Genomic DNA, 13,954 nt, shown 5'->3' on the forward strand with positions numbered 1-13,954 from the left:
CTATCTAATTAAAAAGTTTAACTTCTTTTTAACTATAATAAAAATAATTACATTTTGTGAGCTGTTTCTAAAAATCTTAGTTTCTCTCTGTACATTGCACTCACTGTTTTTTTGAATTCTAATTTTGAGAAAACTTTGATGAAATCCATGACAAGCATACATACATAGATTTATACATTGACTGAAGATTATTATTTTTATAAACTCAGAGTATTATTCTTGGAATTTTACATTATTTTCCAACATAAAAGAGCGTGGAAGGAAGGGTATATATTCACTTACTCATATTTGGTGACACCAGGAGCTGTTCTTTTCCAAAAGCATTACAGTACTTTGAAAACGAACACAGGAGAGATGTTGATTGTTCATGTGCAGGCCTGGGGGACATTTCTTCCCTCGAACAGCACCTTCCAAGTTGCTCTAAGATGCTGAACCGTTATTACGGTGGAGTTATACCCCAGTTACAAAGGGATGATAACAGATGCAGTAAAATATTTTAAAATATGCTCTAAAAGAAAGATAAAACCAATGCAATTCAAATATAGCTTAATGCATTATGTACACTCTGTGCTTAATGCATCACTCATAAAATTTAATTAATTAATTAATTAATTAATTTTTTAAAAAGGAAAGAAAATGTTCACTTTGAAGTTGTTCTATTGATGAGCCTAAAAAGTTCCTGGTAGAAAATTGGTCCATCCTGCAGGGTCTATATTAGTACCACTCGTAGAAAAATCCTACTTCCAGTGACACAAATGAAATGTCACTCGGGACTACTATCTACATGCCTCTACTTCCTTCCTTCATACCATGTTTTGTGCTATTAATGTGCTTGCCTTTATTATCTGTCCCGATGTGCTCTCAAATTTAGCCATTGAAATAAAGTATACTTTAATTGTATACAGATAATATTTTCTATTGTTACGTGGCAATTAAAGCTGGTCATGTCCCAGAATTTTAAATGTGTTGGAGCAGAGCAGGCTGGGCCAGAATCAGGAACTGAAGCTAATGGCTGGCAGCGGTAGTCCCGGTGTGAGAAAGCTGGGTACAGATAGTGAAGAAAAGTTTATGTTGAGAGACAGGGCATCGTATTCATGACATGAAAACAGAGCTAACTGGCAGTGCGGATATAAAGTAAGCATAGATACTGGGAAAACCAATGTAAAGCGGTTTTCTTAGTCTGCCATACCGTAGCACAACAGTGAGCTGGGAACTGATGACACTAGAATTAATCAGACAGGCAGTTTTTTCTGGCGTGAATCCATTAGCAATTACTAGCAAACATAAACAGTGTTCATCTGAAATTGGCTGCCCAGTGTCCTTCAAGTGAGAAGGAATTGGTGACACTTCTGAAGCAGGGACTCAAGCATTAAAAACAAAAGACCAGCTCCTAAGTACACAAAGTTCGAGATAACCAAGTACCTTTCATGGTATATAATAAATCCTATCATGCTGAACAAAATCTCTCTTAGAAATCAGTGGCATTGGAAGTTTATTGGTAAGAACAATTTGCAACACATGCTACAAGAATTTTTAAAACATGCAATATCTGACTCCTTAGTCAGGGGCTAGATTATTGACCTTAGATTAATGACCTCTATTTCCTTAGATTATTTAAAACATGCAACATCTGACCCCTTCAAAAGAGGGGCAATGACCCCTCTTTTTCCTTAGATTGTTAAATTAAAAAATGACAACAGCTGTCAAGTGTGAATGAATCAAAATGTTACCTGTTTTTTTGCCAGATTGGCAAAACAATATATATTTTTTTGGTGGGCTGCAGAATTTTATTAATTAATTTACATGTGCCATTAGCTGGAAAAAATTAAAAACTGTTGGCACAAAGAAATTGATTCAGGGGCTGGAATTCAGAAAAAGCCTCGTCATTTTTATTTTGTAAGGCTGGTCCTTTAGAATAACTCCTTAACTAAACTTGGAAAAACTTAAGTAATATGGATTTTTGATGTCCAAACCAAATCTACTAAACCAAATTTTCTGATATATTTTTATATAAAATATCTTAAATGATTGCTATGCAAACAGCTTAAAACTTGTCAAAGGACTAACATTTAGGAATCATTCAATAGTTGTTATTCAATAGTTTATTAGTTTAATAGTTTGATTAGTTTTGAAAAAGATACAGTTTGTATAAACGTTATTGTTTTTAATTTCAAATGAAATTTAGTAACATGCATATGTATATTTTGTAAATTCCCTTAGCTATTTTTTAGTTTTCAAACTACATGCTGTTTATAGAAATTTGGGAGGAAACAGAAAGTTTACCAAAATACAGTCAGCAGAGTTACATGTTGATGTATTATTTTTATATTTGTATAATAAACATATGAGGTCTGTCCAGAAGGTATTCAGCCATGTAATGTGAAAAAATAGAGACATTTATTGAAGAAGATACAAGATACAAGAAACATCATACATGGGACAATGATGCTTCAGTCCCTTTTGAAGCAGGCACCTTGGGACCTCACACAGTTTTCCCAGCTGCCATCAGCTACCCCATTGTATTTTCCTGAATCTCAGTGAAGATCTGAAATCTCTTCCCTTTCAAAGGTGATTCTAGTTTTGGGAAAAGCCAGAAGTCACAGGATGCCAAATGTGGGCTATAGGGGGTGTTGTGTCACCTGGGGGATTTAAAATTTTCCCAAAAAACTCTGGAGGCAACATGATGTACGAGCAGGCATGTAGTTGTGATGAAGCTGACAGTCACCAGCTGCCCATAGCTTTGGCCTTTTGAATCATCTGAACAGTTTCCACAGAGTAATGTTCAAGCTTCATGCCAAATTGGATGCAGATTTATTGCCCTCCTTTCTCAGTCATTTTGAATGTGGTGGCCAGACGGTACACATGCTCACTCCACAATGTCTCCTGTCCCTTCTGTCTAGTACAGTGAAGTCATTGTTCACGCATGTGCATCCCAGTCCACTCTCCTTGGCTAGTTACATTGATGTTGTGCAAACTGTTCTTGTATTAACAATGGCTAGGTTTTTTTCTGAACAGACCTTGTATAATAAATATATCAGGATAAATAGACTAAGAGAAAAGGGAAGGGACATGGAAAACTAGACATTTCAATAAAAGTTTTACTGTGAGCTACCCCCTGAATAACACACTGCCACTGGCCTTGAACAGCAAACTTAGAATACATGACATGTCCATATCGAGTCTGGACACTGGCCACGGTCCCAGCATAGCTCCTGGTACTTTTATCTGCTTGTACAAATGAGACTTTGCTGTTATCACTGCTTTTCCAAATGGAGCTATGTATTCATTATATTATTAGCTTCTTGTTTATTATTTTTGAATATATCATATTGATCAAGTCTAATACACATTCTTATATCCAAACTTTCAAGTGGACTGAAGTAAGCTTTCAAATATATTGCTCCTTTGACCGAAATGCTGATTTAATGGCCTCGCAATAAGTACTCATACAATGGGGAATNAGTGAAGATCTGAAATCTCTTCCCTTTCAAAGGTGATTCTAGTTTTGGGAAAAGCCAGAAGTCGCAGGATGCCAAATGTGGGCTATAGGGGGTGTTGTGTCACCTGGGGGATTTAAAATTTTCCCAAAAAACTCTGGAGGCAACATGATGTACGAGCAGGCATGTAGTTGTGATGAAGCTGACAGTCACCAGCTGCCCATAGCTTTGGCCTTTTGAATCACCTGAACAGTTTCCACAGAGTAATGTTCAAGCTTCATGCCAAATTGGATGCGGATTTATTGCCCTCCTTTCTCAGTCATTTTGAATGTGGTGGCCAGACAGTACACATGCTCACTCCACAATGTCTCCTGTCCCTTCTGTCTAGTACAGTGAAGTCATTGTTCACGCATGTGCATCCCAGTCCACTCTCCTTGGCTAGTTACATTGATGTTGTGCAAACTGTTCTTGTATTAACAATGGCTAGGTTTTTTTCTGAACAGACCTTGTATAATAAATATATCAGGATAAATAGACTAAGAGAAAAGGGAAGGGACATGGAAAACTAGACATTTCAATAAAAGTTTTACTGTGAGCTACCCCCTGAATAACACACTGCCACTGGCCTTGAACAGCAAACTTAGAATACATGACATGTCCATATCGAGTCTGGACACTGGCCACGGTCCCAGCATAGCTCCTGGTACTTTTATCTGCTTGTACAAATGAGACTTTGCTGTTATCACTGCTTTTCCAAATGGAGCTATGTATTCATTATATTATTAGCTTCTTGTTTATTATTTTTGAATATATCATATTGATCAAGTCTAATACACATTCTTATATCCAAACTTTCAAGTGGACTGAAGTAAGCTTTCAAATATATTGCTCCTTTGACCGAAATGCTGATTTAATGGCCTCGCAATAAGTACTCATACAATGGGGAATCATCTAATCATAGGATGTGTATTTAAATATAGTGCATGTTTGACATTTTAAAATATCAAAATATTAACCTTAGATATTAACCCTCCCCTGTCTCAGAATTGTAAATTATTTCTCTGTATTCTATTTTTGCTTAATTTTGTTTATGGTATAAATTAGTACATTCCTTGAAAGGCCCAATTCAGAAATCTAAAATAATTTGTGCTTAAAGAAGTAGAATCTGTTGTTTCTAAGATATTTTCAATTTTCAAATGAGCTGATAGATTCCTTTTACCCTCATATATATTTCTGAATTTATGGTAGCAATTTGTAACCCAATACTATGAAAATGCATTACCACTTTATTTTTAATTTCTTTTTTATTAAGTAAAATTTATTGATTATGCTTTTTCAGTTGTCTCCTTTTTTTCCTTTGCCCCACTATACCCAGTACCCAAGTTCCCTCCAGCAATTCACCCACTTTAGTTTATGTCCTTGGGTAATACATAGAAGTTCTTTGTCTCCTCCACTTCCCATACTATTAACATCTCTCTGTCTACTTTGTACTTATCAATTATGTTTCTTACTCCCCGTACCTTTTCCTCCATTCTCCTCCTTCTCCCTCCCCAGTAATAACACTCTATGTGATTTCAATTTATATAATTCTGTTCCTTTGTAGATGTTTCCTTAGGGTTTTATTTAAGTTCAGTTGTTGATAGTTGTGAATTTGTTCTCATTTTATTGCTCATAGATTTGAACTTCCTCTTTTTCTTAGATAAGTCCCCTTAACATCTCATATTATAAGGGCTTGAACTCTTGACATGAACTCTTTAACTTGGTCTTATCTGGGAAGCACTTTAGCTGCCCTTCCATTCTAAATGATAGCTTTCCTGGAGAGAGTAATCTTGGATGTTGGTCCTTGCCTTTCATGACTTCAAATACTTCTTTCCAGTCCCTTCTTGCCTATAGGATTTCTTTTGAGAAATCAGCTGATAGTCTGATGGGAATTGCTTTGTAGGTAACTGTCTCCTTTTCTCTTGGTGCTTTTAAGATTCTCTCCTTATATTTAATCTTGGGTAGCATATTTATGATGCGCCTTTGTGTGTGTTTCCTTGTTTCCAACTTCTTTGGGATTCTCTGAGCTTCCTAAACTTCCTGGAAGTCTACTTCCTTTGTCAGATTGGGGAAGTTTTTGTTCATCATTTTTTTCATAAGTTTTTAATTTCTTGATCCTCTTCTTCTCCTTCTTGCACCCCTATGATTTGGATGTTGGAATATTTGGATGTTGGAATATTGTCCTGGAGGTTCCTGAGCCTCTCCTCATTTTTTTGAATTCTTGTTTCTTCATTGTATTCTGGTTGAAAGTTTCTTTCTTTTCCTCCAAACTGTTGGTTTGTCTCCTGATTTCCTTCCCTTGACTGTTGGTTTCCTGTGCATTTTTCTTTGTTTCACTTGGCATAACCTTCATCTTTTCCTCTCTTTTGCAACCATACTTATCCATTTCTGTTAGCATCCTGATTACCAGTATTTTCAACTGTGCATCTGATGGGTTGGCTATGTTTTCATTGCTCAGTTATGTGTTTGGAGTTTTGATCTGTTCTTTCATTTGAGCCATATTTCTTTGTCTTGTTGCAACTGTTATGTTGTAAGGGGGCGGGCCTTATGTATTTTCCAGGACAGGATAATCCGTGTTGTTCATTGTGGCAGTGTATGTGGGGAAGGGGTCAGTGAAGGGACACTGCCACTTGTTGGGCTCTTGCCTCACTTTCAGTTACTTCACCCACTTCCCACAAGCAAATTGGGCCCCTCTGGTGCTGATTCCTGGGTGGGTGGGCTTGTGTGTGTTCTAAGACCCTGTGTGTCTCTCCAGCGAACCTTCTTATGAGGCTGGGAGTTTCTTCCACTGCCAAAATTCCCACAGGTTTCTACAACCAGAGGCTTGAGGCTTCCTCTTCCTGTGCTGGACTCTTGGGTGGTGTGGTCTATCTTGCTCCCCAGTTGTTCTTCCTAGTTTATCTTCACGCAAATGTGGGACCACCTGGTCCGCCAGCAACCAGCTCACTCACCGGGTCCTCCACCAGCCACCTTGCCGTAAGTCCTCTCCACCCCAGCTGCCCAACTTCACCCTCCTACCCATGTGGATGAGGGTTTCTTCTTTAACTCCTTGGTCACCAGACTTCTCTACAGTTTGATTATCTGACCATTCTTGTTGTTTTTTGTTTTCAAATTTGATGCTGTCCTTCTTTGGGTTGTGTGAGGAGGCAAAGTGCATCCACCTACACCTCCATCTTGTCTGGAATTTATATTACAGCTTTAAAATGAACCTGGGAAGTACTTGGGAAGTGTGGAAATTTCTTCCCAGTGTATTGTTTTTAATTATTGTTTTAAGTGTTAAAATGCAAAAGATGGTGGTTATTTTGACATAATCTTATGCAAATTATTTATTATGTGGTCTAAAAATAAAATGAAGAAACTTTGAGAGGCCTTTCAGTGGATTATTTAGTGGGCTTAAGAGAATGCTTACCACACAAAATAGAGTGAAACTAATTTTTCCCTCGCCATTGTCACTTTGAATCATTTTTTCTGTTATTTATATAGGGCAGCACAGTGTTTTAAATTAGTCACTAAAAGGCAAAATCCATATCTCTCCCCATGCTATTATGGATCACCCAGCCTACCTGCTTTTAGCAGATACCTACTTTCAAAAAGTGAGTATTTGCACACTTGAAGCAATGTGTCACATTTCTGCTCCACTGACTAGCTTTGCTTTAAATCTCTTGGATCCCATCATCTTGTGTTTCGTCAAGTCATATTGGCTTTTCTATGTGACAAAATATACGGTGATGAGAGGTGACAGAAGAAGTATAATGCAATATGACACATCAGAAATTTAAAGGGTAAAGGGATTAGCTCTTGTGTGTCAAATTAAATAGTGTATGTCTAATTCAAAATGAATCTGGCAGTCACTAATGGAGTGAAAGGTACAGTATTCGTGCCATCTATGAAACAATAAGCACTGGACTTCATCCGTTCATAGTTAGCTAACTGAGAGATATGGTGCGGAACATAAGAAAGCACCTTGCAAGATCATGGACTTGCAATGCACTTCAAGGTCATTTCATGATGACACTGTTGATAAAGATGATTTAATTGATATGACTCTTCCATATAGTATTGGAAGCAAGTACTGTTAATGGTTGCTGATTTGGAATATATACATGCTGTACTTAAGAAATCATTGTTTTTAAAGAGAAAAAGGTATACAATGGCATTATTTATGTTATGTTTGATGCTATTATGTCATACACACAAAGAATAAAGTAGTTTAAACTATAAGGAATGAGATAGAAAGAACCTTCTTAATAAAAAAATACAGATTTCTAAAGATTTACTTTGTATGTCTTGTCACATAGATTAAGTTCTAAAATCCTTGATATTAACCCAGGATTTATTCCATGCCCTTTTAAGGAGATAACAGTAAGTGAGAATCAAATAAATAATAAGTAGGGGAGCATGGGTAAGATGGTGGCGGCATTAGAGGTCTGCAGCTGGGCTAATGAGAGCCACCATTGTGCTCCAGTTCTGGCTGGCTCCTCAGCCTTTCTGCTTTGCTGAGTCTGGCACTCAAGGCCTCTTGGCTACCACACACAGGATTGTTATGGAGGACAGAAGATCAAGCAGTGGATTTGCCAATGAACTTGAAGCATCCCCATGACTTACTCACATTAATGAGACAAGCTACAACAGTTAACCACCTCAAAGAACTGGAGAAAACATTAGTTGCTAAAAAAATTTACATAGCAGAGAATGTGGACAGAGATACAGGACTGAAGCAGTGACATGATAGAGAGGAGCTAGACTGTATCAAAGCCAAAGTGCTCTTAGGGGACCTGGACCTGTATGAGGGCACATACACAACTTTGGGAAGCAAACATATCAGCCCTGAAGATTATATAGATATAAAATATCTTGTCCCTCCAAACCCTGAGCAACCTGACTGCACTAAAATTGCAGAATTTCCATATAGCATACATGCTTTCCAGCACTTATGAAGTGTACAAGAAAGAGTTAATCTTTCTGTACCTCGACTACCTCAAGAAGATCCAGTCTCCACATATTTATCTAAACAAGTAGCAAGAAATATGGGTGACATAGATCACCTCATTCATGAAGGCCTATAGAAGAACTCTTCCTCCTGGGTGCTGTATAACATGGCTCCATTTTACTGAAGAATAAAGAATGAGCCATGTCAGGCAGTCAAATGTGCTAGGTAAGCACTTCACTTCTCTTCCAAGCATAATAAAGATATTGCTCTGGTCAACTTGGCAAATGTTCTACACAGAGCACGCCTTTGCTGATGCTGCTGTTGTGCACACACTCTGAACGACAGCGACTGCTTCACCAGCTATTACACCTTGGGAAATACATATGCAGTGCTTAGGGAATATAACCACTCACTGCTCTGTTACAACCATGCTTTGCAGGCCAAACCTGGGTTTGAGCAAGCTATAAAAAGGAAGCATGCTGTCCTGTGTCAGCAAAAACTTGAGTAAAAATTGGAAGCTCAACATAGATCCCTCCAGCAAACACTGAATTAGTTGAAAGAACATCAAATCAACATGACCATTACTCGAGAAAGTAGAAGATCCTGGAAAAACATAAGCTGATTCAAGAAAAGCAAATCTTAAGGAATATCATCCATGACCTACAGATGGCAAAGAGGCACAATTAGGAAATCATCAGATACACCATCTCGTCAACGAGCAGCATAGTTTACATTGCCAATGAGTCCGACCTGTGCCCTACGTTCATGGAGATACCTCTGAAAATGTGGATTGCATTCAGTTTGGTGAAGATTCATTAACCTCCTATATGATGTCTGTGAACTGTGAAGTTCCAGCACACCAGAGTGACATCAGTGAGTTGGTCAAGTCTTCTCCTGCAGCCCATTCTATTCTCTAGACCTGGGGCAGGGGCACTGATGCATATAGAGACAAATAGAATATGCTTTGGCCTAAAAGAGTAGTTTGTGCAGAAAGCTTCCCTAGAGTCACTGTTGGTGAAGAATTGGCAACATATTTTCTGCCTCAGGAAATCAGAGGCCTCAGGATCCATGAATTCAACTGGGATGATTATTCTTCAGAAAAAAAAAGGCTCAAACCCCTGACTGTGCCATAATTGACTCTAGAAAAAGCCAGACTTTGTCTTACTTAGTTAAAGAATTAGAGGTCTGCATGAATCTGAAAACCAAAATGCCAGATGACCATGCATGAAAATTTTTGTTTTCCTGTATTTATAACTCTACCATCTGAGAAGAAGAAATTGGGTCTTCCTTATTTCATGCTATTAGTAAGCCAGATGCTCCTGTCTGGCCAACGCTCAATGAAGCTGGACTGTACTAGAGAGCAGTAAGGAAAAATGCTTTTGCTATTTGTGTCTTCAGAGAGCTTTGAATTTCATTCCACTTCAATACCAGGACATTTCTCCTGTGAACTTGGCCAGCCTTTTGATTCATTATAGCCTTCATCTTCATTCTGCTAAGCTTCTTCTTCAAGCTTTGGTCGTCGATAGCTCTAAGCCCCTGACCTTTTTGAGCCTGGAAAATGTTTACCTTGTTCTGAAGAATATTAGTAGGGCACTTGAGGCCTTTAGGCAGGCTTTGAAATCAACTATCCAGTGCTCAGAGAGTGAAATTAACCTGAAGCTGATTTGCTCTATGCAGTTTTATCCTCTTTTGTACAACATCACCTCTTTTGTTTGCAGTGGTAATTGTCATACAAAACCCTACAACAGCCATGACAAACAGAAATACTTTGAGAACCCACAGTTACTAGATGCTTCTGAAGAAGAGTTCTCTGAGACAGGAACAGAGGAGGACCCTGACCTGTCTGTTGAGAATTTGGGGTGGGAATACTCAACTGTCTTTGGACTTGAAAATACAGTGGTTGGAGAAAGAAGTGGATCTGATGGTACAGAGAAGTCAGATGAAACAAAAATATCAGAAGAGATCTTGGCTTTGGTGGATGAATTTCAACAGGCATAGCCTCGGGAAGGCTTTGGGGGGCCACTAGAGATGAAAGAGCAGCATCTGGACTTCCAGGAGATATGGGTACCAAAGAAAGGTCCTAAGACCTCTCTGTCTTGGGACCAAAAGACAGAGCACCAAAACCTCTGGCCATGGAGACTGCAGAAGAGAAGATGACAAGGCAACAGAATGGATCGCCTTCCATGTCAAATGGGTGAAGAATCCCAGAGGATATCAAAAAAAAAAAAAAAAAAAACCTCCTGGGAAAAGAGAATCAAACAAGGAGAAAACGTACATCACTACCAAGTAAACCTGGAGATCACTGATCCAAAGGTGGCATTTCCTGGGCCACGAGGCAAAAAGTGTGACTACCAGGGTCTTGAGAGGCCCAGCCCAGATGAGTGTGTCAAACTCTGCTGGGTAAAGCTGAGTGCTATTGTGAGGACCTGGCTTACAGTTTTTCCAAAAAATATTGACATCACAGAATGTGTAGACTTTTCCACTCCAATCCAGAAGCTAGCAACTGAGCCTGTTTGGAGTGGCAATCTCCCCACCAGCTTGCTCACCCTGGACCACTTGCATAGGGTTTCCAACCTAGCCAGCCTACACTACATAGGCAAAGTTTAGTTAACAGAGTATTAAAAATATTGACAAAAAACAGTATCCACAACAGTCATTTAAACAGAACAGCACCAAAATTGTCAAAGTTTTGACACAGAAATGATGGAAACCAGAAGCCAATTAACAACATTTTTAAAGCTAGAAGAAGAAAAGGACAAGCATAGGATTCTATATTAGCAGAAACAACCACCAAATATTAAAGGGAAATTAAGATGTGTTCAAACAGAAATTTAGAGAATTTGGCACAAGTAGACCTCCACTGAAATTAGAATTAAAGGGAGTTCTTTGGGAAAATGGTCTCAGATAGAAATATGAACATGCAAGAGGGAATAAAGAAAGGAAAGGAAAATATAAATGTACAGTAACTATACAAATTATTAACTCTAATACCCTGAGGAGCTTCAGTTTTATAGATGCTGAAACTCATGGTCACAGTAACAGATGATAGGAGGGAAGTAAATGGAGTTTTAAAGTCATAAGGTTCTACTGGTATCAGCCAAGTAGTTAAAATGATAATTTGCATGTTTTAAGGTACAGTCTAAATAACTAAAAATGGTTTTAAAATTAAATAAAAACTTAACTGAAGGAAAGTGGAACAATGTAAAAAAATTGATTATTTTAAAGAAATACAAAGACACATAAAAATAGAACCAAAATAGTGAATACAAAACCCAGTTTATCAGCAGTTAAGTGCAAAAGATTATACAATTTAAGCATTAGAGATTTCTGCCAAGATGGTGGCATAGGCAGACATGGCTCACCTCTTTGTAAAATCACATCAATTTACAACTAAAATATAGAACAACCACCAATAAGAACCATCAGAAATCAAGTTGAATGGAAAACTGACAAGTACAGAATTAAAGAAACCACATCCTTCCAGTCTGGTAGGAGAGGTGATAAGGCAGAATGGGCTGGTCTCTCACCCACATATGGTGGATGAAAATTCGAGAGGTATATCTCGAGAGCCAGGAGTCCCAGCCCCAGACCAAGTTCCCCTGCCCAGGTTTCCGGAATCAGGAAGATAAGTCCCCACAATTTCTGGCTGCAAAAACTAGTAGGCATTGATTCAGCGTAAGAATTTCCAGAGCTCTAAGATGTTCCTCTTAAAGAATCTACACAATGCCTCACCTACTCAGACTGACTCCCTCTAAGCTCCAACACAGGGGTAGCAGCTTGAAAGGCACCAGTGGCATACTGAAAGAAACTGGGGTGTCTGGCAACAGGCAAACAGAGGCCATTGACTCTTTTCTGAGCCCTCACCCCACAGAGCCACTGAGCTTGCAAGCTAGTGCCACATTGAGATTCCATCTATCTTGCTAACACTGTTTGACCCACCTGGAGATCCTCAGAGACTCCAAAACATCCAAAGTATGGCCCCACCTAAACTACTTTTCCATATGAATGGCTGGTCTTGGTTTATGCTTCACAACTTCTTAAATCATTTCAAATAAGCAATAGTTGGCATCAGGCAGTCAGCCTAGATTTATAGCTTGGCTTCACCTGGAAATCTCCAAGCCCAGCACAAGTAGCAGCCATCTCAGATTGCTTTATAGCTCAGGCACGGTGGCCTCAGGAAAAACACAGGTAGAGGTTGACATTGACCTGCACCACCTGAGAAACCCCAGGGCCAGCATACTCAGTGGACAGCTACAGACCATATCAGAGCACCACCTCCCTGCCCCTGCACAGCTGATCCTACACAGAGGGCAGTGGTTGGTGGTCAGTGGTCATAGTCAAACCTTGCAGCTGATTATCCTGGGTAAATCTCTCCCATTGATCTGTCAACAGCAACCAAGGCTTAACTATAAGTGGAGTGTGTATTCAGCCCACATGCAGGGCACACCTCGAGTACCTAGCTTGGGGGATAAGGGAGGCTATGCCACTGGACTCTACAGAAACACTATATTAGGCCACACTACCAAGACATGGAGTCAACACAGCTCTACCTATACATAGAAACAAACAGGGGAGGCTACCAAATGAGGAGACAAACATGGCCCAAATTAAAGAACAGATCAAATCTCCAGAAAAAAAGAGCTAAACAAAATGGTGATAAGCAATCTGTCAGAAGCAGAGTTCAAAACACTGGTTGTAATGCTCAAGGAACTCAGTGAGGACCTCAACAGCATAAAAAAGATGCAGTTAACAACAAAGGATGCACTAACTGAAATAAAGACCAATTTACAGGGAAACAACAGTAGAGTAGATGAATTTGAAAAGCAAATCAGTGACTTGGAAAATAAGGAAGCAAAAAACAACCAATCAGAATAAGAAGAAAAAAGACTCCAAAAATGAGGATTATTGAATCAGCCTCTGTGACAACATCAAGAGGTCCAACATTCATGTCATAGGAGTGCCAGAGGAGAGAAAGAGCAAGAAATTGGAAATCTATTAGAAAAACTAATGAAAGAATACTTTCCTAATTTAGTGAAGGAAATAGACATGCAAGTCCAGGAAACACAGCCGGTCCCAAAGAAGAGGGATGCAAAGAGGCTCACTTCAATACAGGTCATAATTAAAATGTCAATAGTTAAAGATAAACAGAGAATTCTAAAAATAGCATAGAAAAGAAGTTAGTTACCTACAGGGGATTTCCCATAAGACTATAAGCTGATTTTTCAAAAGAAACATTGCCGGTCAGAAGGGATTGGTAAGAAATATTCAAAGTCATGAAAAGCAGGAACCTACAGCCAAGATTGCTCTATGCAGCAAAACTATCATTTAGAATGGCAGGGCAGACAAAAAGCTTCCCAGACAAGAAAAAAATCCAAAGAACTTTATCATCCCCAAACCATTATTATATGAAATGGTAAAGGCACTTACTTAAGAAAAAGAAAAATCAAAACTTTAAACAATAAAATAGCAAAAATGTATATCTATCAACAATTGAACATAAAAACAAACTAAGCAAACAAGAAGAAGAGACAGAATAATGGATACAGAG

At 38.7% G+C, this 13,954-nt stretch overlaps 1 pseudogene; it reads left to right on the forward strand.

Moving 5' to 3' along the window:
• The first annotated feature begins 6,387 nt into the window (after window positions 1-6,387).
• LOC118981869 (tetratricopeptide repeat protein 17-like) lies at window positions 6,388-11,110 on the forward strand (annotated as a pseudogene).
• Window positions 11,111-13,954: the final 2,844 nt, after the last annotated feature.

This window comes from Sturnira hondurensis, unplaced genomic scaffold, assembly GCF_014824575.4.
Source record: "Sturnira hondurensis isolate 20B ecotype Veracruz unplaced genomic scaffold, ASM1482457v3 Scaffold0024805, whole genome shotgun sequence".
NCBI classification, from domain to species: domain Eukaryota; kingdom Metazoa; phylum Chordata; class Mammalia; order Chiroptera; family Phyllostomidae; genus Sturnira; species Sturnira hondurensis.